Source organism: Pristiophorus japonicus, chromosome 23 (assembly GCF_044704955.1).
Source record: "Pristiophorus japonicus isolate sPriJap1 chromosome 23, sPriJap1.hap1, whole genome shotgun sequence".
NCBI lineage: Eukaryota > Metazoa > Chordata > Chondrichthyes > Pristiophoridae > Pristiophorus > Pristiophorus japonicus.
The window spans coordinates 15,624,475-15,648,099 of NC_091999.1; the positions used below are offsets into that span (position 1 = coordinate 15,624,475).

Sequence of the window (23,625 nt, forward strand, 5' to 3'; positions counted from 1 at the left end):
TGTCCCAGCTCTCCACCTTTAAAGGGACAAGAAGAGGACCAGCTGGGCTGAATGGCTCTGCTTTATGATATCACTGCAGTGTCTAGCAACCATTATGGGCTGGGTTGAGCTCAGTGCTGTTACAGGAAGGGAAACAGGAGCAGGGTGCGACCCGTGTGGAGCCCAGGATTAATGGGGAGAGGTACAGGATCAATTTATACCTTATTGAGTGAGAAATGTCAGTGTCCCGGACACTCCCTGTCCCTCAGTATCTGTGTCGGATTCACTCTGTATCTAACTCGTGCTGTGCCCGACTGGAGAGTGTTTGATGCTGGCATGAGCTGCTCAGCTCAAAGAGCACAACATTTAACCCAAAGATGATCAGATAAACCCATCAGCTTCTCCCCTGGACACAGGTCCTGAAGGACAGGGAGTGTCTCTATTAATTTGGCTGGTGTCCTTGATCAAATTTAAACATCTCACATCTCTTTTTAAAAATTTGTTCATGGGATGTGGGTGTCGCCTCTCACCTCTCATTCTTCTAAACGCTAGAGAATATAGGCCTAGTATACTCAATCTCTCATAGGACAATCCCCCCATCCCAGGAATCAGTCTGGTGAATCTTCATTGCACTCCCTCCATAGCAAGTTTATCTTTCCTTAAAAGCACCTGAAGGTAACAATGATGTAATTTACTGTGTTCTGTAAGCATGTGCTATTTTGTTTTATTTTATCTGTTCTGGATTGTGTTTAGTTAATAAAATATAGCTCCGAATTAAATTGGAGTTATTGAAATTAACTAAGCTATGTTTTATTCAAGGTTAATAATGATAGCTTTACAAATGATTTCTGCTGTTTTAATGGATTTTTAATTCCTAAGGAAGTTTTGAAGTTCCAAACTTAAAAAAAAAGAACCAAGTGTTGATTTAAAACAAACTTCTGTTTGTTCACTTGAGTAGTAACGAATTCAGTCTTCTGTTTATAATCAATTTACAAGTGGAGTATAGTCACAGATGGAACACGTGTAACCAGGCACGGGTATCTCCACGCTAATGAACAAAGGAAAAAGCTTACATTTATGGACTGTTTTCTTATCAAACTGGAGCCGGCTTTGCCTAATATTGTAGTCTCTGGCTACTGCATAGTCCAGAGACACAAGTTTACATCAGCAACACAATTTAGAAGCATTGCGGCCTGGCCACGGTGATCATAAACCACGAGCTCTGGACTTTCTTATCCTAACAATATTTCTAATCCATTCTATTATGAATATCGAAGCCTGGTTGGTCGCAAACACCAGCTGTTGCTAAGTGAAATCTGTCTCTCTCTGCCTAATACGAACCACATTTTTCCCTCTATCGAATGAATGAAACATAAACCCCTTTCAGAAGCTGAATTAACCAGGGTCCACGTGTCAACCTGTCCCACAGGTTTTTTTATGGGTTACATTACCTGTTGACAAAGTGTTTTATATCTTTCTTTGTCTTTACTAATCCTAGTTTCCTCTCAGCGTCCTTCCCTTTCCTTATATTTTCAATGTCCCTTATTGACGTCCTTACAGCATAATGCAATGACCAGAATCCCTGAAGCTATTATCCGTGCCATCACCAATCCCAGCTGGAACAATCTAACTAGATACTACTTTCCACCATTCCTGATTCGCAAGTATTGGGATTGCCCGTTTTGTCTCTCTCTTCCTCTATATGATTTGCACTGTGTGTTTCTGGGATGACCTAATTCGCTGAATTATGACCTTTAAAGCCAGAAACAGGGAGAATATCGTGTCCTATATGTGGAATAGCACGAATGGCTTCATCCTCCAGAGGCAGTCTTGTCTGCAGATAAGTTGCGTTATGATGATGTACCAGAACCAACGTTTAGCACCAATACATGTGTTCCTCGGTGGAATCAAGCTAAAGTGATGTTCTAGTATGGGGCATAGGGTTGAACCCACAGTCATATACGTGACAGTAGTAGTCACACAATAGTGTCCTTTTCCTTTATACACGGTATTAGTTTGGCCTTTGCCCAATTTACTTATTTCAATCTGCCATTCTGGAGATTCTTTGTTGAGGGTGAACCCACAAGCTGGAACATCTACAAACCCATGTTGTCCCTTTCAGAGTACAATACTGTATATCTGGTGCTATCCAAGTTCCTCCCCTCTCAATCGGATATCTTGGATATTCCTCATACTGTTTATGGATCGGACCTAACTCAGTCTTCCACCCTTGCAAACGATTCTACCCTATACACCGGCCAAGGTTTCGTTTCATTTCCATTTTTCCTTAGCAAAGGCTAGACCAATCCCACTGGTCTAATATCTTCACTTCTTTCTCCTTCCCTAGGGGACAAAATCCCCATTCCTATTGGCTGCATCACATCAAAGCCTATGACTTGGTTCCCCTAAACCATTTTCTCAGTTGTTCTTCATGAATAAACAAAGGGATTTGATTACTCTCTCTCTTGTCCAGTCCCTTCTGTACCACATTCATCATAAATGTCACAGAGGCTACACACAATACCACCAGTAAGACACATCGTGTTCCCATTCACTTTCTATATCTATTCTGTTTACTCCTGCTAACCTTGCTGTGGCTCCTATCCTGTCAGCTCTCACTTTCCTTGTGATTTAAACTGATTCTCGTGTTCCCCATCTTCTTCATCCCTTGGTTCCTGTTTTCTATTCTTTACTAACACATTCTTGACTAATTCTCTTCCCATTTTGTCTATTAATTGTGAATATCTCCTTTCACATAATCTACTTGATAGATTCAAGCTCATGTTTAAAACTTTTGATTTCAATTAACAATTTAAAAACACACATTGTTATATAATACATTTCCTGATTCAGTTACTTCTCGTCCATTAAAATGTGGGTTCTTTTACTGGATGGGACAGGTCGAGTTCTTTTTGTGAGGTGGGATGTCATTTTATTTAAGTTCCACATATGATGATCACTATCAGCGTTTGTACTTGGCAAACCAATAGTTAACATTACTGATCAACATACGACATTTCTTACTTAAAATAACCTGTCATTACCTTTTAAGTTTGTATTGAAGTACTTTATAATGTTCTTGAATTACTTATTGTCCTGGTGTGATACTAACTCTTTAAGTGAACACTATTAATTTAGTGTTTGGGGTCAGAGTGTGTCCCAACCCACCTGGTTCAGGGGAGTCTTCCTGGTCTCCCAATCTTCCCAAGGAGCAGGCTTTACGGTTCTTTCTCTATTTCCACCAAAATTATGCTTTTGAGGGTCTATACCTCGGTTTATCACGGATTCCAAAACTAACCCTTTTGAGGTGCTCTGCTTCCTATTGGAGATGGCCTCTCACTTGGATCCATGTTTTGTTATGGAGCCTGTGAGGTCTGGCCTCCTTATCTCCCACCTTCAGCTTGTAGCTAATCTGCACACAGCCATGGCCACCTTGTCCAGACACAGACAGGCTGACTTTTTTTGTTTTTAGCCTCTTGACAAGCTTTCTTTGTTCATTACTTAGTGGAGGCCTTGAAACTGACGACCATTCCAGCTGTAAGGAAATCTTAATTTGGTCAGCATTCTCACTACTGTTAATTCTAATGCCTCTGACAGGTAGCAGTGTGTTTAACTCTATCCTGATTATTTCAAAGTCGGTTTCTCTATGGAGAATGTGTCACGGCCTTGATGGTTTAAAAAGTGTTCTCACTCTCCTGAGCCACAGAGACAGGATTTTTTCAAAAATAAAACTTAATTATCTCAATTTTCAGCTAAATTTTCCTTCCCGTGTGTTTGACCAGCGACGCTTAGCAATATATATATATATATAATCAGTTTTAATTTCACAAACAAATTATGCCCAGACTTTGTCATTTTACAAAGAAGACAAAAGTAACAATTGCGTTTGGATGCAAGTCATTTATCTTCCCCTTCGAGCAGTGTGACTTGGACAATAGGATTACATCGGATATACGACACAGAAACAGGCCATTCGGCCCAACCAGCGTTTATGCTCCACTCGAGCCTCCTCCCTTCTTTCCTCATCTAACTATATCCACATAACCCTCGATTCCCTTCTCCCTCATATAATTGTCTAGCCTCCCCTTAAATGCATCGATACTATTCGCTTCAACCACTCCCTGTGGCAGCGAGTTCCACATTCTCACCACTCTCTGGGTAGAGGTTTCTTCTGAATTCCCTATTTGATTTCTTGGTGACTATCTTATGTTGATGGCCTCTAATTATGCTGGTCCCCACAAGTGGAAACACTGTATCTACTCTATCAAAACCTTTCATCATTTTAGAGACATTATGTCACCCCTTAGCCTTCTTTTTTCAAGAGAAAAGTACCTGGCCTGTCCATCCTTTCCCGATAGGTATACGCTCGCCTTTCTGGTATCATCCTTGTAAATCATCTGTGCACCCTCTCCAGTGCCTCCATATCCTTTTTATAATATGGTGACCAGAATTGCACACACAAAGTCTAACCGAGGTTCGATACAAGTTTAGCATAACTTCACTACTTTTCCATTCGATAACAATCGATCCCAATAATTTAACTCAATACTTTAAATTCTTAAGTCCAACTTTGTCAGTATGCTGCGACATTCGATGTCTGCAGATAACTGGAGATAATTTTGTTTTAACTGCTGGATCTTTTGCAATGCCATCAACATCTTATCCAACTGGAACTGGCATTGTCTGATATGGTAGTCTTTGGCTACGGCATAGTCCAGAGACACAAGTCTGCATTTTCTTCCCATACATCAACAATGTTTGAAGCACGTAAAACACTGGTCTTCCTGTGGCAAGCACAAACCACAAGTCTCTGAACTTTTCTTATTCTAACATAATATTTCTAATCTAAACATTCTATGATGAAAATATCCACGGCCAGTTGGTTGCAAACACCAACTGTTGTTCAGTGAAATCTCTCTCTAATGATAACAACCACATTTTCCCCGATATGGAATGAACTAAACATGAAGCTGAATTAACCGAGTTCCCGATGCCAACACCCCTCTCATCTTCCATTCACTTCAACTGAAAGGAAAACGCCAGATTGCATCAGTTGGGATTTGAAAGATATTTACAACAGATGCTAGATATTCTTAGAGTTAGCATTGTTCTTTATTCTGTCTACTCGAGGAGTTTGATAACAGACTTTCTCCTGTGAATGTAGAGCTGGAATATTGGGCCAGGATGTATTTACTTGTTCATCTTGTTGACTCTAAACCGTTGCCAATTATTTGATGTGACCTGTATTTTCTTAAATACATTTCCTGAATGGATTCTAATTTAAATTGAACCCAGGTTTGCAGGCGTGATGCTCCATTCACACATCGAAGGTGAGAGAGATGCTGTGGGGCACACACTAAGTCCAGTATCTGAAAGTGATTCACAGACTGGGTTTTGTGTTTAGTGATCCCGGGCATGTTACCGACACCTTCCCTCAATACCAAGGGGAGGAGAGGCACTCTGGAAGATATGGGGAACTTGAACTAGTCCACGAGAGTAACCAAAGGTATGAGAACTGAAATAATTCAGAGTTAGAAAGGAGAAAAGGCCCCAAAATGGTGCAGTCAGTAACAGGACATCAATTAGTCTCCTCTTATCTTGGAACATTAAATGTCGACACACTCTGTTATTGAAACATCAAAATATTATATTCCAGCCCAGTTATAGGGGCTATTATCATCAGAAACAAACTTCAACTGTCGGAATGGACACGATTCAGTCGGGATGTGATTAACAGCAGCAATGATAGCAGAATCGAACCACTGCAGTCACTTGTGAACTTGCTGGTGTCTCAGCAGGTGGGATGACCGAGTGAATCCCTTCCCACAATCAGAGCAGGAGAACGGCCTCTCCCCAGTGTGAACTCGCTGGTGTCTCAACAGGCTGGATGACACAGTGAATCCCTTCCCACACTCAGAGCAGGTGAACGGCATCTCCCCAGTGTGAACTCGCTGGTGCGTTAGCAGGCGGGATGACACAATGAATCCCTTCCCACACTCCGAGCAGGTAAACGGCCTCTCCCCAGTGTGAACTCGCTGGTGTGTCAGCAGGTGGGATGGCCACGTGAATCCCTTCCCACACTCTGAACAGGTGTACAGCCTCTCCCCAGTGTGAACCCGCTGGTGTGTCAGCAGGCTGGATGACTGAGTGAATCGCTTCCCACACTCAGAGCAGGCGAACGGCCTCTCCCCAGTGTGAACTCGCTGGTGTGCCAGCAGGTCGGATGACTGCGTGAATCCTTTCCCACATTCAGAGCAGGTGAATGGCCTCTCTCCAGTGTGAACAAGCTGGTGTTTCACCAGGCTGGATGACTGAGTGAATTGCTTCCCACACTCTGAGCAGATGAATGGCCTCTCCCCGGTGTGAACTCGGTGGTGTTTCTGCAGGGTGGATGACCAAGTGAATCCCTTCCCACACTTTGAGCAGGTGAATGGCTTCTCCCCGGTGTGAACTCGCTGGTGTTTCAGCAGGTAGGATGACTGAATGAATCGCTTCCCACACACGGGGCAGGTGAACGGCCTCTCCCCAGTGTGAACTCGCTGATGTGCCACCAGGTCGGATGACTGAGTGAATCCTTTCCCACATTCAGAGCAGGTGAACGGCCTCTCCCCAGTGTGAACAAGCTGGTGTTTCACCAGGCTGGATGACTGAGTGAATCGCTTCCCACACACGGGGCAGGTGAACGGCCTCTCCCCACTGTGAATGTGTTGATGAATTTGCAGCGTAGATGGGTAGCTAAATCCCTTCCCACAGTCCCCACATTTCCACGGTTTCTCCGTGGTGCGGGTGTGCTTCCGTCTCTCCAGGTTGGATGATCAGTTGAAGCCTCCTCCACACACAACACGTTTACAGTTTCTCCCCACTGTGAATGGTTCGAGGGTTTTTCAGGCTGTGTAACTGGTTAAAGCTCTTTCCACAATCAGTGCACTGAAACACTCTCACTCGGGTGTGTGTGTCTCTGCTTTTTCAGTCACACTGATGTTTGTAATCTTTCCCCATAGACAGAATAAACAAACATTTCTCCTTCCACATTCAAAGGCCGATGATATTCAAGTCCTGATGAATCGAGTGACTCTATCAGATCTTGACGTGATGTTTAGTTTGAGTTTCCCTCCTTCAAATCCTCCCCTTCTAACATCCTGCAAAAGGAGTTTACAAAAGTCATCACTAAGTACAGGATCGAAATTCAGAAGAGACAATTCTAGTTTCTATGGAACATTCTTTCCTTCTGCTGTGTGGTTTTAAGTATTGACTTCATAAAAATAATAAAGAGGGAGAAGATAGACAGAGTAAACTGGCAAGAAATATAAATACAGTCAGAGCTTCTACAGATATATAAAAAGGAAGAGATAGCTAAAATAAACGTTGGTCCCTTAGCGGATGAGACGGGAATTAATAATGGGAAACAGGGAAATGGAGAGACTTTAAACAAATATTTTGTATGGTCTTCACGGTGGAAGACACTAAAAGCATCCCAATAATAATAGATAATCAAGGGGTCACAGGGAGTGAGGAACTTAAAACAATCACTATCACGAGAGAAAAAGTACTAGACAAACTATTGGGACTAAAGGTGGATGTCCCCTGGACCTGATGGCCTGCATCCTAGGGTCTTAAAAGAAGTGGCTGCAGAGAAAGTGGATGGATTGGTTGTAATCTACCAAAATTCCCTGGATTCTGGCAAGGTCCCAGTGGATTGGAAAACCTCAAATGCAACACCCCTATTCAACAAGGGAGGGAGGGAGAGAGAAAGCAGGAAACTATAGAGCAGTTAGCCTAACATCTATCATTGGGAAAATTCTGGAGGCCAATATTAAAGAAATAGTTGCAGGACATTAAGAAAATCATAATAGTCAAGCAGAGACGGCATGGTTTTATGAAAGGGAAATCACGTTTGACAAACTTGCTCGAGTTCGTTGAGGATGTAACGAGCAGGGTGGATGAAGAGGAACCAGTAGCAGTTGTATATTTGGATTTCCACAAGGCATTCGATAAGGTGCCAGATAAAAGGTTACTGCACAATATAAGAGCTCACAGGGTTGGGGGTAATATATTAGCATAGATGTAGGATTGGCTAACTAACAGAAAACAGAGAGTCGGGATAAATGGGTCATTTTCAGGTTGGCAAACTGTAACTAGTGGGGTGCCACAGGGATCAGTGCTGGGGCCGCAACTATTTACAATCTATATTAATGACTTGGATGAAAGGACGGAGTGCACTGCGGCCAAATATGCTGCTGATACAAAGATAGGTGGGAAAGCAAGTTGTGAGGAGGACACAAAGTATCTGCAAAGGGTTATAGACAGACTCAGTGAGTGGGTAAAAATTTGGCAGATGGAATATAATGAGGGAAAATGTGAGGTTATGCACTTTGGTAGGAAGAATAAAAAAGCAAATTATTATTTAAATGGAGACTACAAAATGCTGCGGTACAGAGAGATCTGGAGGTCCTTGTGCATGAAACACAAAAAGTTAGCATGCAGGTACAGCAAGTAATCAGGAAGGCAAATGCAATGTTGGCCTTTATTGAAGGGGAATGGAGTATAAAAGTAGAGAAGTCTTGCTACAACTGTACAGGGTGTTCGTGGGACCACATCTGGAGTACTGCGTACAATTTTGGTCTCCTTATTTAAGGAGGGCTATACTTGCATTGGAGGCAGTTCAGAGAAGGTTCACGAGGTTGATTCCTGAGATGAAGGGGTTGTCTTATGAAGTAAGCTTGAGCAGGTTGGGCCTGTACTCATTGGAGTTTCGAAGAATGAGAGGTGATCTTATTGAAACGTGTAAGATTCTGAGGGGGCTTGACAGGGTAGATGCAGAGAGGATGTTTCCCCTCGTGGGGGAATCTAGAACGAGGGTGCATAGTTTCAGAATAAGGGGTCGCCCATTTAAAACGGAGATGCGGAGGAATTTCTTCTCTGAGGGTGGTGAATCTTTGGAATTCTCTACCCCAGAGAGCTGTAGAGGCTGAGTCAGTCAATATATTTAAAGCGGAGATAGACAGATTTTTGAATTATAAGGGAGTCAAGAGTTATGGGGAGCAGGCAGGAAAGTGGAGTTGAGGTCAAGGTCAGATCAGCCATGATTTTATTGAATGGCAGAGCAGGCTCGAGGGATCAAATGGCCTACTCCTGCTCCTATTTCTTATTGTTAATCTGTGAACCTTGACCTGAACGTTCCAAAATGTTACTGCTTTTGAGGAATAGACAAAATATCTAAGTGCATCATCTAACATCTCAAACTGAGCTAACCTGCTCTAACTATGTCAGTATTTGTGTCAGCTGTGACTCAGTGGGTAACACACTTGCCTCTGGGTCACAAGGTTGTGGGTTGATGTCGCACTCCAGAGACATGAACACAAAACTCTCGGCTGATGCTCCAGTGCAGTGCTGAGGGACTGCTGTACTGTCGGGGGTGCTGTCTATTGGATAAGATGTCAAACCGAGGCCCTGTCTGCTCCTTCAGGTGGACGTAAAAGGTCCCATTGCACTATTTCAAGCAGAACAGGGGAGTTACCCCCGATGTCCTGGCCAATATTTTCGCTTAACATCAGTGAAGCAGATTATCTGGTCATGATCACATTGTAAATTGGTTGCTGCGTTTCCTACATTACGATAGTGACTACACTTCAAAAATAACTTAATTGACTGTAAAGCGCTTTGGGGCATCTGGTGGTGGTGAAAGGTGCGAAATAAATGCAAGTCTTTTTATTTTCTATATGTCTTTTATTACTCTACCTTCTCCCATTGTGCCTCCTTTTGTCTGCTGTCACTTCCCCAACTCCTCTTCCCCACCCAACTTTACAGTTCATTTCTTGTGTACATGGTCTCTCTCTCTCTCTTCTTTCCCTCACTCTATCGCTCCCTATAAGCTGTCCATCTGCCATATATCCCAGTCCTGATCAAATACTCTCCATGACCCATCACCATTTCTCCTTCCTTTATAGACAACAACAACTTTCATTTATATAGGGCCTTTAAGAACATAAGAGTTATGAGCAGGAATAAGCCATACGGCCCCTCGAGCCCGCTCCACCATTCAATAACATCATGGCTGATCATCAACATCAACTCCACTTTCCCGCCCGATCTCCATATCCCTCGATTCCCCAAACACCAAAAATGTATCTATCTCAGCCTTGAAATAACTCTGTAAAATGGCCCCTGGTGCTTCACAGGAACATTATCAGATAGAATTGGACACCGAGAGTCAAAGAGGCACATTTTATAGAGGGTTAAAAAGGAAAAGAGTGGCTCAAGTAAATGTTGGTCCCCTGGAGGATGAGACTGGGGAATTAATAATGGAGAACAGGGAAATGGCAGAGACGTTGAACAAATATTTTGTATCGGTCATCACGGTAGAAGACACTAAAAACATCCCAATAGTGGATAATCAAGGGGCAACAGGTAGGGAGGAACTTAATACAATCACTATCACTAATGAAGTGGTACTAGGTAAAATAATGGGACTAAAGGCGGACAAGTCCCCTGGACCTGATGCCTTACATCCCAGGGTCTTAAGAGAAATGGCTGCAGAGATAATGGATGCATTGGATGTAATCCACCAAAATTCCCTGGATTCTGGTACGGTCCCAACAGATTGGAAAACCACAAATGTAACGCCCCTATTTAAAAAAGGAGGCAGACAAAAAGCAGGAAACTATAGACCAGTTACCCTAACATCTGTCGTTGGGAAAATGTTGGAGTCCATTATTAAGGAAGCAGTAATGGGACATTTGGAAAAGCATGATTCAATCAAGCAGAGTCAGCATGGTTTTATGAAAGGGAAATCAGGTTTGACAAATTTGCTGGAGTTCTTTGAGGATGTAATGAGCAGGATGGATAAGGGGGAACCAGTGAATGTGGTGTATTTGGATTTCCAGAAGGCATTCGATAAGGTGCCACATAAGAGGTTACTGCACAAGATAAAAGCTCACTGGGTTAGGGGCAATATATTAGCATGGATAGAGGATTGACTAACTAACAGAAAACACAGAATCGGGATAAATGGGTCATTTTCCAGTTGACAAACAGTGACTAGTGGGGTGCCGCAGGGATCGGTGCTGGGTCCTCAACTATTTACAATCCATATTAATGACTTGGATGAAGGGACAGAGTATAATGTAGCCAAGTTTGCTGATGATACAAAGGTGGGTGGGAAAGCAAATTGTGAGGAGGACACAAAAAATCTGCAAAGACTCAATGAGTGGGCAAAAATTTGGCAGATGGAGTATAATGTGGGAAACTGTGAGAATATCCACTTTGGCAGAAATAATAGAAAAGCAAATTATAATTTAAATGAAGAAAAATTGCAAAGTGCTGCAGTACAGAGAGACCTGGGGGTCCTTGTGCATGGAACACAAAAAGTTAGCATGTAGGTTCAGCATGTAATCAGGAAGGCAAATGGAATGTTGACCTTTATTGCAAGGGGGATAGAGTATAAAAGCAGAGAAGTCCTGCTACAACTGTACAGGAATTGGTGAGGCCAAACCTGGAGTACTGTGTACAATTTTAGTCTGCTTATTTAAGGAGGGATATACTTGCATTGGAGGCTGTCAGAGAAGGTTCACTAGGTTGATTCCGGATATGAGGGGGTTGTCTTATGAAGATAGGTTGAATAGGTTGGGCCTATACTCATTGGAGTTCAGAAGAATAAGAGGTGATCTTATTGAAACATACAAGATAATGAGGGGGCTCGATAAGGTGGATGCAGAGAGGATATTTGCACTCATAGGCGAAACTAAAACTAAAGGACATCGTCTTAGCATAAGGGGCCTTCCATTTAGCACTGAGATGAAGAGAAATTTCTTCTTTTAGAGGGTTGTAAATCTGTGAAATTCTCTGCCCCAGAGAGCTGTGGAGGCTGGGTCATTGAATATATTTAAGGTGGAGAAAGACAGATTTTTGAACGATAAGGGAGTAAAGGGTTATGGGGAGCAGGCAGGGAAGTGGAGCTGAGTCCATGATCAGATCAGCCATAATCTTATGGAATGGCGGAGCAGGCTCGAGGGGCCAAATGTCCTACTCCTGCTCCTATTTCTTACGTTCTTAGGGTGTTAAAGGAGGAGGGAGGGAATTTTGGAGCTTAGGGCCTAGGCAGCTGAAGGCATGGCCAGCAATGGTGGTGTGATTAAAACCAGGAATGTGCAGGAGGCCAGAGATCCTGGAGGGTTGTAGGGCTGGAGGAAGTTACAGAGGTAGGGAGGGGCGAGGCCATGGAGGGATTTGAAAACAAGGATGAGAATTTTAAAATTGAGGCTTCGTGCCCAGTCATCATTTCTCCTTCCTTTGCAGACGCTCCTTGACCACTCTCCATTTCTCCTTCCTTTACAGACGCTCCCTCACCACTCTCCATTTCTCCTTCCTTTACAGACGCTCCCTGATCACTCACCATTTCTTCTACATTTTTTGAAATATTTAAAGATTTTAATAAATCTTTGAAGATCGCAGGACAGGTTAACAAAGCTGTTAATAAAGCTTAAAGGATCCTGGGCTTGATAAATTGAGGCACAGAGTACTAAAGCCGGGAAGTTATGCTAAATCTATATAAAACACTAGCTCGACCCCAGCTGGAGGATTGGGTCCAATTCTGGGCACACTTCAGGAAGGACACAAAGGCTTTGGAGAGGGGACAGAAGAGATTTACTGGAATGGTGCGAGGGATGAGGAACTTCATTTATGTGGAGACTGGAGAAGCTGGGATTGTTCTCCTTGGAGCAGAGAAGGTTAAGACGAGATTTGATCGAGGTGTTAAAAATCATGAAGATGCGATAGAATAAATAGAGCAACTGTTTCTAACGGCTGATAACCAGAATGCACAGATTTGAGGCGATTGGCAAAAACAGAGGTCACATGAGGAAAACCATTTTCACACAAGGAGTGGTTAGGGTTTGGAATGCAATTCCTAATGGAGCGGTGGAGACAGAGTCAATAGTAGCCTTCAAAAGTGAATTGGACAAACACTTGAAGCAGAATGATATTGCAGGGATTTGGGGAAAGAGCTGGGGAAGCGGAATAACCGGATTGCTCCCCGAAAGTATCGGCGCAGACTCGATGGGCCGAATGGCCCCCTTCTGTGCTGGAATATTCTGTGAATCTAGAATTCTTTACAGATGCTCCCTGCTCAGTCACCATTGCTCCTTCATTTGCAGATGCTCCCTGGTCCATTACTATTTCTCGTTGATTTACAGACGCTCCGAGAGTTTGATGCAGACACAGACACAGCGCATGCACTGACCGCTCCTTCGGGCTGGAGTGGACCCAGGACCCGGCAGGCAGGGGGAGAATGTTCCCCGGTTGATATCCCCCCCCCCGGTGTGGGGAGAATGTTCCCCGGTTTATATCACCCCCACTCCTGGAGTGGGGAGAATGTTCCCCGGTTTATATCACCCCCACTCCCGGTGTGGGGAGAATGTTCCCCGGTTTATATCCCCCCACTCCCGGTGTGGGGAGAATGTTCCCCGGTTTATATTCCCCACTCCCGGTGTGGGGAGAATGTTCCCCGGTTTACATCCGGGTCCCCCCCGGTGAGTGGAGAATGTTCCCCGGTTTAAATCCCCCGCCCCCCCGGTGTGGAGAGAATGTTCCCCGGTTTATATCCCCCCCCCCGGTGTGGGGAGAATGTTCCCCGGTTTATATCTGGGCCCGGGGCTGCACTCGGTGTTGTTGTCCCCAGCGTTTCTTTAACCCGCTCCCTGGATCTCGCTGACCTCCTGCGTCAGCGTCTGCCACCGCCGCCTGCACATGCTCAGCTCACACTGCCCGGGTGATTGACGGAAGCTCCCCACCAATAGGAAGAGCGATGCGGGGCTGGAAGACCAAATGGGCGGTTGGTCCTCCAACCAATTGGAGTGTGTGAGGGGCAGGGCTTCCGGTAGGCTGCAACTAGTGGGGTGCAGCAAGGATCAGTGCTGGGGCCTCAGCTATTTACAATCTATATTAATGACCTAAAGGGACCCAGTGTAATATTTGCTGACGATACAAAGCTCGGTGAGACAGTAAGCTGTGAGCAGAACACAAGAGTGCAAAGATATATAGATAGACGATGTGAATGGGCAGTAAGGTGGCAGATTGAGTATAATGTCAGGAAATGTGAGGTTATTCACTTTGGTAGGAAGAATAGAAAAACAGAATATCTTTTAAATGGTGAGAAACTTTAAATGTTGGTGTCGAGAGAGATTTGGGTGTCCTTGTGCAAGAAACACAGAAAGTGAACATGCAGGTACAGCAAGCAGTAAGGGGGTGGAGTATAAGAGTAAGGATCTATTGCTACAATTGTACAGGGCCTTGGTGAGACCACACCTGGAGTACTGGGCAGTTTCAGTCTCCTTATCAAAGGAAAGATATACTTGCCTTGGAGATGGTGCAATGGAGGTTCACAAGATTGATTCCTGGGATGAGAGAGCTGTCTTACGATGAGAGATTGTGTAGAATGGACCGATACTCTCTGGAGTTTGGAAGAATGAGAGGTGATCTCATTGAAACATACAAGATTCTGAAGGGTATTGACAGGATAGATGCTGAGAGCTCGATTCCCCCGGGCTGGAGTGACTAGAACTCGGGAGCTCAAGATAAGGGGGAGGTCATTTAAGACAGAGATAAGAAATTTCTTCACTCAGAGGGTTGTGAATCTTTGGAATTCTCTGCCCCAGAGGGCTGTGGATGCTCAGTCTATTCAAGGCTGAGATAGATAGATTTTTGGACTCTCGGGAAATCAAGGGATTATGGAGATCAGGTGGGAAAGTGGAGTTGAAGGCGATGATGTTATTGAATGGTGGAGCAGGCTCGAGGGGCCGTATGATCTACTCCTGCTCCTATCTCTGATATTCTAATATTGACATCTAAGGGGCTCTAGATTTATTAGTCCCACCCTTTATCTTAAGGGAACATACTTGCTCTGAACCCTCGCTATCTCCTCCTTGAATGTCTCCCACTGCTCCGACACTAATTTACCTTCAAGTAGCTGTTTCCAGTCCACTTTGGTTAAATCACATCTCTGCTTAGTAAAATTAGCTTTACCCCAATTGAGAACTTTTATTCCTGGTCCATCTTTGTCCTTTTCCATAACTACCCTAAATCTAACTGAATTATGATCACCAGCACCAAAATGCTCTCCCACTGATACCCCTTCCACCTGCCCAAGCTTCATTCATTAAACCTAAGTCCAGAATCACCCCATCTCTTGTTGGGCTTGCTACGTAATGGCTAAAAAAGTTCTCCTGAATGCATTTAAGAATTCTGCTCCTTCTATATCTTTCATACTAATTCTATCCCAGTTAACATTTGGGTAGTTAAATTCCCGCACCTATTATTTTTCCACGTAGCAGAAATGTGCCGACATATTTGCTCTTCTGGCACCCTCTGACTGTTTGGGGGTCTATAGTCCATCCCCAGCAGTGTGATCGCCCCTTTTTTGTTCTTCATTTCTCCCATGTAACCTCATTTGTTGATCCTTCGAACATAACATCCCTCTCCACAGCTGGAATTGTTTCTTTAATCAACACTGCGATGCGCCCGCCGTTTTTTATCCCCGTCTCTATCTCGTCTTAAAACCCTGTAACCAGGAATGTTGAGCTGCCATTCCTGCAGTACTTTTAGCCGTGTTTCACTAATAGTTACAATATCATACCCCCACATGTCTGTCTGTGCCCTCAGCTTATCTGCCTTAATCCCTAGACTCCTTGCATTGGCATTGAAGTATTTCTAGATTGATTCCTGTGATGAGAGGGCTGTCTTCTGATGAGAGTTTGTGTAGAATGGGCCTATACTCTCTGGAGTTTAGACGAATGAGAGGTGATCTCATTGAAACACACTGGCACTGGCATTTAGCGCTGCCAAACTCCCCTATTGTCTATTTTCTAGCTTTTGTTTCCTCTGCCTTCCAAACACGATACCGACTGTCCCCTCTCTCTCTGTCCACACTGTCCCCCCTCTCTCTGTCCACACTGTGCCCCCCTCTCTCTGTCCACACTGTCCCCCCTCTCTCTGTCCACACTGTCCCCCCTCTCTCTGTCCACACTGTCCCCCCTCTCTCTGTCCACACTGTCCCCCTCTCTCTGTCCACACTGTCCCCCCCTCTCTCTGTCCACACTGTCCCCCCCTCTCTCTGTCCACACTGTCCCCCCCTCTCTCTGTCCACACTGTCCCCCCCTCTCTCTGTCCACACTGTCCCCCCCTCTCTCTGTCCACACGGTCCCCCCCTCTCTCTGTCCACACGGTCCCCCCCTCTCTCTGTCCACACGGTCCCCCCCTCTCTCTGTCCACACGGTCCCCCCCTCTCTCTGTCCACACGGTCCCCCCCTCTCTCTGTCCACACGGTCCCCCCCTCTCTCTGTCCACACGGTCCCCCCCTCTCTCTGTCCACACGGTCCCCCCCTCTCTCTGTCCACACGGTCCCCCCCTCTCTCTGTCCACACGGTCCCCCCCTCTCTCTGTCCACACGGTCCCCCCCTCTCTCTGTCCACACGGTCCCCCCCTCTCTCTGTCCACACGGTCCCCCCCTCTCTCTGTCCACACGGTCCCCCCCTCTCTCTGTCCACACGGTCCCCCCCTCTCTCTGTCCACACGGTCCCCCCCTCTCTCTGTCCACACGGTCCCCCCCTCTCTCTGTCCACACGGTCCCCCCCTCTCTCTGTCCACACGGTCCCCCCCTCTCTCTGTCCACACGGTCCCCCCCTCTCTCTGTCCACACGGTCCCCCCCTCTCTCTGTCCACACGGTCCCCCCCTCTCTCTGTCCACACGGTCCCCCCCTCTCTCTGTCCACACGGTCCCCCCCTCTCTCTGTCCACACGGTCCCCCCCTCTCTCTGTCCACACGGTCCCCCCCTCTCTCTGTCCACACGGTCCCCCCCTCTCTCTGTCCACACGGTCCCCCCCTCTCTCTGTCCACACGGTCCCCCCCTCTCTCTGTCCACACGGTCCCCCCCTCTCTCTGTCCACACGGTCCCCCCCTCTCTCTGTCCACACGGTCCCCCCCTCTCTCTGTCCACACGGTCCCCCCCTCTCTCTGTCCACACGGTCCCCCCCTCTCTCTGTCCACACGGTCCCCCCCTCTCTCTGTCCACACGGTCCCCCCCTCTCTCTGTCCACACGGTCCCCCCCTCTCTCTGTCCACACGGTCCCCCCCTCTCTCTGTCCACACGGTCCCCCCCTCTCTCTGTCCACACGGTCCCCCCCTCTCTCTGTCCACACGGTCCCCCCCTCTCTCTGTCCACACGGTCCCCCCCTCTCTCTGTCCACACGGTCCCCCCCTCTCTCTGTCCACACGGTCCCCCCCTCTCTCTGTCCACACGGTCCCCCCCTCTCTCTGTCCACACGGTCCCCCCCTCTCTCTGTCCACACGGTCCCCCCCTCTCTCTGTCCACACGGTCCCCCCCTCTCTCTGTCCACACGGTCCCCCCCTCTCTCTGTCCACACGGTCCCCCCCTCTCTCTGTCCACACGGTCCCCCCCTCTCTCTGTCCACACGGTCCCCCCCTCTCTCTGTCCACACGGTCCCCCCCTCTCTCTGTCCACACGGTCCCCCCCTCTCTCTGTCCACACGGTCCCCCCCTCTCTCTGTCCACACGGTCCCCCCCTCTCTCTGTCCACACGGTCCCCCCCTCTCTCTGTCCACACGGTCCCCCCCTCTCTCTGTCCACACGGTCCCCCCCTCTCTCTGTCCACACGGTCCCCCCCTCTCTCTGTCCACACGGTCCCCCCCTCTCTCTGTCCACACGGTCCCCCCCTCTCTCTGTCCACACGGTCCCCCCCTCTCTCTGTCCACACGGTCCCCCCCTCTCTCTGTCCACACGGTCCCCCCCTCTCTCTGTCCACACGGTCCCCCCCTCTCTCTGTCCACACGGTCCCCCCCTCTCTCTGTCCACACGGTCCCCCCCTCTCTCTGTCCACACGGTCCCCCCCTCTCTCTGTCCACACGGTCCCCCCCTCTCTCTGTCCACACGGTCCCCCCCTCTCTCTGTCCACACGGTCCCCCCCTCTCTCTGTCCACACGGTCCCCCCCTCTCTCTGTCCACACGGTCCCCCCCTCTCTCTGTCCACACGGTCCCCCCCTCTCTCTGTCCACACGGTCCCCCCCTCTCTCTGTCCACACGGTCCCCCCCTCTCTCTGTCCACACGGTCCCCCCCTCTCTCTGTCCACACGGTCCCCCCCTCTCTCTGTCCACACGGTCCCCCCCTCTCTCTGTCCACACGGTCCCCCCCTCTCTCTGTCCACACGGTCCCCCCCTCTCTCTGTCCACACGGTCCCCCCCTCTCTCTGTCCACACGGTCCCCCCCTCTCTCTGTCCACACGGTCCCCCCCTCTCTCTGTCCACACGGTCCCCCCCTCTCTCTGTCCACACGGTCCCCCCCTCTCTCTGTCCACACGGTCCCCCCCTCTCTCTGTCCACACGGTCCCCCCCTCTCTCTGTCCACACGGTCCCCCCCTCTCTATCCACACTGTCCCCCCTCTCTATCCACACTGTCCCCCCTCTCTATCCACACTGTCCCCCCTCTCTATCCACACTGTCCCCCCTCTCTATCCACACTGTCCCCCCTCTCTCTATCCACACTGTCCCCCCTCTCTCTATCCAGTGAGGATATTGTCCGGTCCTGTTGAGGTGCAACCTGTCCGGCTTGTACTGGTCCCACCTCCCCCAGAAACGCTCCCAATGCCTCAGGAGTCTAAAGCCCTCCCTCCTGCACCAAACTCCAGCCATGCATTCATCTGCTCTATCCTCTTATTTCTGTACTCACCAGCACGTGGCACCGGGAGTAATCCAGACATTACTACCTTTGAGGTCCTGTTTTTTTAATCTCTTTCCTAGCTGCCGAAAATCTGCCTGCAGGATCTCATTCCTCTTTCTACCGATGTCATTGGTCCCGATATGGACCACAACCTCTGGATGTTCATCCTCCCCCCTCAACAATGTCCTGCAGCCGCTCAGTGACATCTTTGAACCTGGCACCAGGAGGCAACATACCATCCTGGAATCATGTCTGTGCCTGCAGAAGCACTTGTTTGTTCCCCTAACTATCAAATCCACCACCACTATTGCTCTTCCACTCTTCTTCCTCCCCGCCCTGTGCAGCTGAGCCACCCACGGTGTCGTGGACATGGCTCTGGCTGCACTCACCAGAGAAACCATCGCCCTCATCAGTATCCAGAACTGAAAACCGGTTAGCGAGCGAGATGCACTCAGGGGACTCCTGTCCTACTCTTGCCCCATAACGCTGAAAATTTTTAAAACTCATGTTTATCTTTTTCTAAAGTTCCAAGTGAATCTGCTTCCACCACCCGAACAGGCAGTGTGTTCCAGGCCAGAACATCTCGCTGCTTCATTAGTCCCCTCATGTAGCATCTGGTTCATTTGCCAATCACATTCAATCTGTGCCTCTGGTCACTGATCTTTCTGACACTGAAAATTGTTTCTCCTTATTAAGAGGATTGGAGGGCTGGAGGAGGTTACAGAGATCGGGAGGGGCGAGGCCTTGGAGGGATTTGAACAAGAGGATGAGAATTTTAAAGCCTGAAGCCACCAGCCGTCTCCCCCAGTGCAGAATGTGACTCACTGCTAACAGAAAGGATTTTTGTTTACTTACAAAAGATGCATAATGGAGGGAAATCAATCTCTGTATCTTTAACTAACAACGACATGAGGGAAATGAATGACCTTTAAACACCTGGTCCACTTGGCACTGAAGTGTCTGAAACTCATAATAGGAACTCCAGGGAAATAAAATACTGATAAATGTTAAACTGTTTTGCTGACAAAAGAAATCTGGATTTAACTTTAAAAGATAAATTGTTTCACATGGGTTCACACAGACTCACCTGACAGGCCGACTCAGGATCCACCCCTCAAGCACCGCGATTGGTTGCAGAACACGCTGCTCGCTCGGCCCTCCGGCCTCTGACCTCTCTTCCTGTTGGTTCCCAGGGCAATCAATCATCACTCGCCAACATTACGCTGCCAGATTATGTTGAGAGGCTCAGAGGAAGAAATAAAATGGGGCCGTGAATCTGAGTTCAGAAATAAAATTAAAGAAGCATAATTAAATTTATAAACAAAACTATTTAAAGTAAAATTAAATTAATTGTTGCATTTAATACATCCTTCTGGGCCAAGTGGGAAACAAGTGATGTGTGGGCCGTGCAGAGTGTCTGTGCCCGGTTACACAGCGTGTCCCTGGCTCCCCGCTCCAAGTGCACATGTTTCAGCTCACATCCAACTGACTGGATAAACGTCGCCCATCTAAACCCCATCACACAAATAGCAGCATTTGATGTTTAGTTATGCTCAACCTTTATAAAACACTGGTTAGGCCTCAGCTGACACATGGTGCTCAATTCTGGGCACCACACTTTCAGAAGGGGATCTACACCTTAGAGAGGGACCAGAAGAGATTTACTAGAATGGTACGAAGGAGGAGGGACTTCAGTTATGTGGAGATACTGGAGAAGCTGCGGTAATTCTCCTTGGAACAGAAAAGGTTAAGAGGAGATTTGATAGAGTGTTCAAAATCATGAACGGTTTTAATAGACTAAATAAGGAGAAACACTTTCCAGTGGCAGAAGGGTCGGTAACCAGAGGACACAGAGTTCAGGTGATTGGCAAAAGAAGCAGAGGCGACATGAGGAACCATTGTATAAGCAGCGAGTTGTTGCAATCTGGAATGCACTGCCTGATAGGGCGGTGGAAGCAGATTCAATAGTGGCTTTCAAAAGTGAATTGGATAAATACTAAAGGGACAATATTTGCAGAGCTATGGGGAAAGAGCAGGGGAGTGGAACTAACTGGATAGCTCTTCCATAGAGCCAGCACAGGCGATGGGCCGAATGGCCTCCTACACATTCATTCTATTAAAAAGACGGATGATCTTATCCAGAATGCTGCGACCACATATCCCCAGAAAACCAAGACCGCCTATTTCCACCTGTGTAATATCGGCCATCTCCATCCCTGCCTCAGCTCACCCTCTGCTGAAACCCTCATCCATTCCTCGGTTACCTCTTGACTTGACTATTCCAACACACTCCTGGTTGGCCTCCCACATTCTACCCCACGTAATCTTCACCTCATCCTAACTCGCACCAAGTCTCGTTCACCCATCACCTCCAGTGCTCACTGACCAACATTGGCTCCCGGTTAAGCAACGCTTCGATTTCAAAATTCTCATCCTGGTTTACAAATCCCTGCATGGCCTTGCCCCTCTGTATCTCTGTAATCTCCTCCAGCCCCACAACCCGCAGAGATGTCTGCGCCCCTCTAATTCTGCCCTCCTGAGCATCCCTGATTATAATCGCTCAACCATTTGTGGCCTTGTCTTCTGTTGCTGAGGCCCCAAGCTCTGGAACTCCCTCCCTAAACTGTCTGTGCCTCATCCCTGAAAGTACTGACTCTGGCTGGGTTCAGTTCTACACTCACTGGTTCCCCTCCCCTTAAGGTACTGACTCTGGGTGTCTGTGCTCCCGTCACCACTTTATACATTCTGACCCTCCCTATATATCTGTAATATCTCCCTGTTTTGGTGATGGGCTCTCCCTGACCACTCACTCCCTGACTCTCACCATTTCAGGGAATCATACGGCACAGAATGAGGCCATTTGGCCCATCGAGCCTGTCCGACTCACTGAAAGACCCACTCACTGCACCTGCCCCAAAACACCAGAAAATGTTCCCTTTGAACATTGCTGGTTTTGAAAGTTATTATTGATGTCCCAGAATTGAGGCCAACCCTAAATATCTGAGGTCTAACTAGTGAGTGATAAAGGTTGACCAGAACTTGCTTGTTGTACTCTATACTGCTATTAATGCTGGAACAGATTGATCAGCGGACCCTGCCCCCTCACAGCTTTGTGTTCACCTGTAAATTGCACCATTTGCTTTAGAATGCCTTCCATTTTTCCGCCTTCCCAAATCCCAGCTGGCGGCCGGTGACCCCGCTGACCCGGGCCTGTCACCGCGGGTCAAGCCCGGGGTCAGCCTCTGGGCTGTGATTGGCCCTGGGTTCTACACCAGGTGTTTATGACGCTCACCAGCTCCCCGCGCGGCTCCAATTCCTGCCCCGCGCCGACAACCGACATCATCCGGGCTCCACCAACTGTCGCCGCCGCCGCCCGCACATGCTCAGTGCGGGAGATCCGGGCTCAGCCCCGTCCCTCACACACTCTGATTGGTTGGAGAACTCATCTCCAGCTCGGTCTTCCAGCTCCGCCCATTGTGGGGCCGCAAGCCCCGCCTCTCGCACACTCTGATTGGTTGGATGACCCACCGCCAGCTCGTCAATCACCCAGGCAGTGTGAGCTGAGCATGCGCGGTGAGGCGGCTGTTTCTGAGGCAGCGGCTGAGAGATGGGCGGAGGGAGGGAGCGGGTTAATAAACCCCGGGGGTCCGCGGGCTTCACACACACCGAGTGCGGGCCCAGGCCCCGCCCGCCCGAGAGACAACACTCCGCATTATCCGCTTCACACACACCCGCTGTGGGCCTCAGGCCCCGAACAACAACCTGCAGCTCCGGCCTTTCCCCGAGTGGGCCCCTGGGGAGGTGGGCTCTGGGCCCATGCAGGGCCCCCGGGGAGGTGGGCTCTGGGCCCTGGGCCCGTGCGGTGTTGTAATTTCCTCGACCCCGAGTTAGACTCAGACAATTAAGAACATAAGAATTAGGAACAGGAGTAGGCCATCTAGCCCCTCGAGCCTGCTCCACCATTCAATAAGATCATGGCTGATCTGGCCATGGACTCAGCTCCACTTACCCGCCCGCTCCCTATAACCCTTAATTCCCTTATTGATTAAAAATCTATCTATCTGTGATTTGAATACATTCAATGAGCCAGCCTCAACTGCTTCCTTGGGCAGAGAATTCCACAGATTCACAACCCTCTGGGAGAAGAAATTCCTTCTCAACTCGGTTTTAAATTGGCTCCCCCGTATTTTGAGGCTGTGCCCCCTAGTTCTAGTCTCCCCTACCAGTGGAAACAACCTCTCTGCCTCTATCTTGTCTATCCCTTTCATGATTTTAAATGTTTCTATAAGATCACCCCTCATCCTTCTGAACTCCCAACGAGTAAAGACCCAGTCTACTCAATCTATCATCATAAGGTAACCCCCTCATCTCCGGAATCAGCCGAGTGAATCGTCTCTGTACCCCCTCCAAAGCTCGTATATCCTTCCTTAAGTAAGGTGACCAAAACTGCACGCAGTACTCCAGGTGCGGCCTCACCAATACCCTATACAGTTGCAGAAGGACCTCCCTGCTTTTGTACTCCATCCCTCTCGCAATGAAGGCCAACATTCCATTCGCCTTCCTCTCGCACTTTCTTCGCTTGTCGCACTTTTATTTACTTGCGAAAGGGGTAGCAGCTGCTCAATCACCGGATGAGCTGGTCATTCCCCCAACACAAGATATCGCACATATTTATACACACAAGTAAACAGGCTCCGTGTATTAAGTGTAATGAAATTAATGTCATCAGTTAGTTGCAGGAATAAGTCACATTGTTACAAAGTCTCTCAGGATCTCAGGTTAGTTGATTAAGTTAAAAACAATAAATTCTTTACATATCGCAAGGCCATAGGTTTTAGATCTGCGCTTATCTCTGTCAGCCATAGTTGTCCGATTGCAGTTTCCCTTATTTTAGGTCATTCTGAGTCTGCCTTACAAACTG

At 47.7% G+C, this 23,625-nt stretch overlaps 1 long non-coding RNA gene across 1 annotated transcript in view; it reads right to left on the reverse strand.

Annotated features, from left to right (window-relative positions):
• Window positions 1–6,635: 6,635 nt before the first annotated feature.
• LOC139235636 (uncharacterized) overlaps window positions 6,636–23,625 on the reverse strand; it is a 73,946-nt gene continuing 56,956 nt past the window's right edge. Inside the window, exons 4-5 of the long non-coding RNA XR_011588485.1 lie at window positions 19,792–19,980; window positions 6,636–7,118 (exon numbers count right to left, since the gene is read on the reverse strand). This is a non-coding gene — a long non-coding RNA (uncharacterized lncRNA). The remainder of the gene's footprint in view (window positions 7,119–19,791; window positions 19,981–23,625) is intronic.